This window comes from Pongo pygmaeus, chromosome 18 (assembly GCF_028885625.2).
Source record: "Pongo pygmaeus isolate AG05252 chromosome 18, NHGRI_mPonPyg2-v2.0_pri, whole genome shotgun sequence".
Classification (NCBI taxonomy): domain Eukaryota; kingdom Metazoa; phylum Chordata; class Mammalia; order Primates; family Hominidae; genus Pongo; species Pongo pygmaeus.
Window position 1 is genome coordinate 62,461,226 of NC_072391.2, and position 6,000 is coordinate 62,467,225.

General features: G+C 40.3%; 1 long non-coding RNA gene across 1 annotated transcript in view; it reads right to left on the reverse strand.

Annotated features, from left to right (window-relative positions):
- LOC129015041 (uncharacterized) overlaps positions 1-4,466 on the reverse strand; it is a 39,331-nt gene extending 34,865 nt beyond the window's left edge. Inside the window, exons 1-3 of the long non-coding RNA XR_008494498.1 lie at positions 4,348-4,466; positions 3,961-4,093; positions 3,048-3,201 (exon numbers count right to left, since the gene is read on the reverse strand). This is a non-coding gene — a long non-coding RNA (uncharacterized LOC129015041). The remainder of the gene's footprint in view (positions 1-3,047; positions 3,202-3,960; positions 4,094-4,347) is intronic.
- Positions 4,467-6,000: the final 1,534 nt, after the last annotated feature.

The window sequence follows — 6,000 nt, forward strand, 5'->3', positions numbered from 1 at the left end:
AATCTCATCTTGAGTTGTAGTTCCCATAATCCCCATGTGTTGTGGGAGGAACCCAGTGGGAAGGAATTGAATCACGAGGGCAGTTATCTCCGTGCTGTTCTCATGATAGTGAGTGAGTTCTCATGGGATCTGATGGTTTTAAAAGGGGCTTTTCCCCACCTTCACTCTGTACTTCTCCTGGCTGCCACCAGGTGAAGAAGGATGTATTTGCTTTCCCTTTCACCAGAATTGCAAGTTTCTGGAGGCCTCCCCAGCCATGCTGAACTGTGGGTCAATTACACCTCATTCCTTTATAAATTACCTAGTCTTGGGTATGTCTTTATTAGCAGCATGAGAACAAACTAATGCATCAGTGTTTTAGAAATTGCTTCTCATTTTCCTACTCAAACATCTTTCATCAAATTAGAGTTATTCAGGACAGGACAGAGTGCAGTGAATATTCACCATATGATCAAATTCCTCTAGAAGGGGCCAAAGAGTCACAGGCCTCAAGGCAAATAATTGGAATGAATTGGTAGAAGGGAAATGAGATTATAAGTGATAGAATTAATGCCTGAGAGAAGCATGGGAGGTAAGTGTAGGCTTTATTTCATGGAATAAAATAATGGTGATCATTTGTAGGAGTACTATGCTCAAGGGAATTTTTATTATTTTTTCTTTTTGTTTTGAAATAATCATAGACTCACAGGAAGTTGCCAAAATATGTACCAAGAGGTCCTATATAGCCTTCACCAAGTTTTCCCCCAATGATGACATCTCACATAACTATGGTACAACAAAAACATCAGAAAATTGACATTGATATAAATCACAAGGCTTATTCAGGTTTCACCAGTTTTACATGAACTTATGTGTGTGTGTGTGTGTGTGTGTGTGTGTGTGTGTATAGTTATATACAGTTTTATCACATGCATGGATTTGTGTAACCACCACCACCACCACCACATTCAATTCAAGACACAGAATGTTTTCATCGCCACAGACTACTTATTTGTCTCATACTTTTCATCCCTTATATTATCCCACCAATCCCCTACACCAACCCAAAGGTCTGGCAATGACTAATCTCCATCTCCATAATGTTTTTTTATTTCAAAAATGTTATATAAATGGAATCATACAGCATGTAATATTTTGAGACTGTCTTTTTTTCATTCAGGATAATTCCCCTGAGATCCACCCAAGCGTCTGTGTGTAGTCGTAGTCCACTCTGTTTTTACTGCCGCATAGTGATTAATGGTATAGATGTACCAGAGTCTGTTGAATTATTCACCTGTTGAAAAACATTTAGGTTGTTTATAGGTTTTCCCTATTATGAATAAAGCTACTATGAACATTTATATACAGGTTTTTATATAAACTTAAGTTTTCATTTTTCTAGGATAAATGCCATCTGTGACTCCTGAGTTATAAAGTAGTTGTATATATAGTTTTATGGGAAACTGCCAAACTGTTACCCAGAGTGGTGGTACCATCTCACATGCCCATTAACAATGAATGAGTGATTCAGTTGCTCCTCCAGATTTTCAGCATTTGGTGTTTTCTTTATTTTTATTATTGCCATTCTAATAGGTATGTAATGATATCTCATCGTGGTTTTAATTTGAGTTTCTATAACAGCTAGTGAGGAACATCTTTTCGTGTGCTTATCTGCCATTATTTGCTTATATCTTTGGTGAAATGGCTCTAAATGTATTTTGTCGGTTTTCTAATTTGAATGTTTTATTAATTTTTTTGTTCTCTTGAGTTTAAAGAGATTTTTATATATTCTAGATACTAATCCTTTTCCAGATACATGGTTTGCCAATACTTTCTCCCAGTATGTAGCTTGTTTCTTCATCCTCTTGATAGGATATTTCAAAGAGCAAATTTTAAAAATTTTGACAACAGCCAATTTATCCTATTTTTCTTTTATGGCTTTTGCCTTTAGTATCAAGTCTAAAACATTTTTGTCTAACTCCAGATTTTAATGATTTTATCTAGTTTTTCCTTTTTTTCCAAAAGTTTTATAGTTTTACATATTTTATTTAAGTTTGTGATCTATTTTAAATTGATAATTGCACAAGTTGTGAGTTTAAAGTCCAGATTTAGTTGACGTTGTTATTGTTTTGCCTATGGATGTCCAAATGCTACATTTGGACTTTTTTTTTTTTTTTTTCAGACGGAAACTCGCTCTGTCACCCAGGCTGGAGTGCAGTGGCATGATCTCAGCTCACAGCAACCTCTGCCTCCCAGGTTTAAGCGATTCCTCTGTCAGCCTCCTGAGTTGCTGGGATTACAGGTGCTCACCACCACACCTGGCTATTTTTGTTTGTTCGTTTTTTGAGACGGGGTTTCGCCATATTGGTCAGGCTGGTCTCGAACTCCTGACCTCAGGTGATCCACCCGCCTTGGGCTCCCAAAGTGCTAGGATTACAGGTGTGAGCCACCACACCTGGCCCATTTGGACCATTTTTAGGCAAGGCTACCCTTTCGTGCTTTTGTCAAAAATCAGTTGGATGTATTTATATAGGTTTATATCTGGGTTCCCCATTCTGTGTTACTGGCCTGTGCCCTTCTCTCTGCTAATACCAGTCTGCCTTGATTACTATTACCATAGAATAGCCTTAACACCAGACAGGGTGACTCCTTTACCCCTTTTTTTCACAGTTGCTTTATCTGTTCTATGTCTTTTGCCTTTCCATATGGATTTTAGAATAAGCTTGTCTATGTCTACAAAAAACCTTGCTGAGATTTTAATAGGAATTGTATTAAACCTACAGATTAATTTGGGGGAGAATCAACTTTGTATTCTGTTGATTCTTCAAGGAGATGTTTTAAAATATTTTGTTTTAATGAAGAGACTTCAGCAGTTTTAGAAAGTGAGGGATTCGAAGGGGGTATGTGTAATTGAAGTGGTCACTGAGGAAACCGACAGTGGAGGCTTGAGGGCTCAGATGGAGGGGCTCAACTGCAAACTCCAAACACTCAAACCAACATAAACTGAAAGGAAGAGAATCCCAGGGAACTCACTGACCAACAGTGAGAAGAAAGAAGCTATACTTGACCTTGAAGCCAGTCTTCCAGATTCAAAGGGAAATGTAGACTCTATCTAGAAAACCATATCTAGTTCTCATCTCCAGCGTGGTGAGAAGACAGAATGAAAACGTCTCTGAGAACCCATGTGAACAAGGCTCTGCAATAAATGATCTGCAGTTTAGACTGCGAGAGAGAGAGAGAGAGAGAGAGAAAATGAATTAGGGAAGCCTGCTGCTTGCTGCTCCAAGAATAAAAGCTGTAGGTGTGGCCTCAGGGGCTTCCCAGTCTCCCTTCCCTTCCAGTATTCTGCCTGAATCCATCTCTAATGCAAGAGATCATAACTCTCCATCTTTGGGTTTTGCCCAAAGGCACCTGCTGCCTGCCTTTACCACCTGAGTTCATGTCCTCTAACGCTGTGTGATCACCTGTCCAGAATGACTCTCCTCACTCTTGTAGCCATTTTTCCTCACTAATAGTTCCCACCTATACTAACCCTGGCCCTGCATTACACAAGCTGCTTAGCTCACCTGCTGATACCTGGCTAAGAGCATAGCATACCTTCATCCATCAGAGAAATGACTGAAGAGTTCTGCAGAGAAATGCCTGAAATAGGACTGGTGAGATACTGATCCACATATGGACGTAAATGTAAGCTTTCTGGTGGAAACGCACACTCTTTTTTTGTTTGTTTTTTTATTTATACCCACTGCTCCATTTGCATCAAAGGCATAAACCTCCACCTGCTACCACCCACCCCGCAACACAACACTTCCTAATTTACAGATTGCAATCTCCTGGTAGCTTTCTCATTTTTCCTTGGTAGGTTTAAAAGCTTGATGCCACCAACTGTTTCTCCCTCATCTGCTTTTCTGTGTTCCTTCAGAGAAGGAAAGCACAGCCTCTTGTTGCACCTAAGCCCCTCCACATATCAAGAAAGCTTACTGTGAGAAGCCTTCGGTGAACAGCCTCAGGAATGTAAGTTTTGAAGTGATGCACTCTGGAATGGAAATGTCAGTCGCACCACTCCACACCTTTGACACCTTTGTCACTTTTCTCTGATGCGCCATCTCTTCATCTGTAAAATGCAAACAAGAACTCTTACCTCATAGTAGTGTTGATGGGATTCTGTGAGATGATGTGCTGGAAATATTCTGAACATAGATGGTGATAATGGTTGCACATTGTGGTCTGGAAACCACCAAATTGTATTCTTCAAAATGATTAAAATGGTGAATTTTATGTTATGTGAAGTTTGTCTCAAAAAAAAAAAGTTTAAAAAAAAGTATTTAACACAGAACCCCATAGCCAGAATTCAGCAAATCTCATTACCTCCTCATCAGATGAAAAGTTGCAGCTCCTGACAGGAAGCCTGGGGCCTTCTGCTTCAGACCAAGTGAAAATTTTAGGAGGTAAGTCCTAAAATCTGAGAACATTCATTAGGAAATACACAGGGGTAGAGCTGGAAGGACTTTCCATGTCTGCTGATGATCCCAACAGTCTGCTCCCCTCAACCACGAGGTTCAAGAGGCACCCGTGGCCTGGACTTTCCTGGCTCTCTCATTCCTCTTAGCCCCGCCCTTGTCCCCAGGGTTCTTCCCTCTGAGAAATGATTGAAGAGTTGGCTTTCAGACGTTGGTCTCCAAAAAGCTCCAGAAGCAGCTGGAAGATTTCATGTGGATGATTGTTCACACTTCGACCCATTTAAAAAAAAAATAAAACTAAAGCGTGGGAGAGGATGGGTCAGTGAAAATAAACGTCTTCTCTGGAAGACATTCCACAGCTGTGTGCTGAGGCAGCACAGTATGGAGGTATTGGAGCTTCCAATACGCATAGTTGTGGTTAGGAAGAAGAGAAGATGCCGGTTCATAGGTCCCCACAGCTTCATGGTGGCTCCAAACCAGGAATTAGAGGGATCTTTCCTTAACACTCGGATTTGTCAGATGCTGAATGCCCTCAGCATTTCAGATTTGATTGAATTCCTTTCAAAGATGGGATGACACCAAGAGCAAGTTTGTGGTTACTCCATGGAAGCCTGAGTTGGATAATGTGTTGGGGTTCTGGGTCAGGAAAGTGCACATCAGAATCATGGTTCCACCAGCCTGGGCAACATATTGAGACCCCCATCTCTACACAAAATAACAATCTTAGCCAAGTGTGCTGGTACATGCCTGTAGTCCTAGCTTCTCAGGAGGCTTAGGAGGGGGCCGACTTGAGCTCAGCTGTTAGAGGTTGCAGTGAGCTGTGATCATGCCACTCCACTCCAGCCTGGGTGACAGAGCAAGATCCTGTCTCAAAAAAAAAAAAAAAAAAAAAAAAAAAATCATGGTTCCACCACTTACTGATGACCTTCATCAAATCACATGACCTCTCAGGTCCTCAATGTCATAATCTCTGAAATGGTTTACCTTGTTGTTTCCTTGGGAAGACAACAAGTCTTGTCTTAATGTGATGAGCTTATAGTGTCTTTCCCATATAAGACCCTCTGTTCATGGTAATAACGGCAGCAGCAGCAATGCCAATCATGTTGATATAGTTAAATCCCCTGATGTTTTGTCATCGTTTACCACTTTGTATTACAGAAATGGTCCCAGCAAGGCAGACTTATTTCCAGCTGATGTTTATATGCATTGTTAACCAAGACAGAGGGAGGGACACCCGGTATCTGGCAGCAAACCAGATTAAAACTACCTGCCATTTAAAGTTTGCAAATAAACTTCTGGGGAATAATAAAGCTATAATAATAATTATGTTGTTGTCAGTAGGATGGTACTCCAAGATACTTGTCATGCCACCCAGAGCTTTTGTTTTCAAAGAGAGATTATCAGAATAATTGCCAATAGTTATTATAATTTACTTAAAAATTAGCCAGCTCCAGCCTCAGTGATTTCATCAACAGCTCCCTAGAATATATTTCTGTGCTTCACCTTGAAAAGACAGGTGTGATCCAAAGATTAAAACCATAGGATAAAATCACCTTCAGTC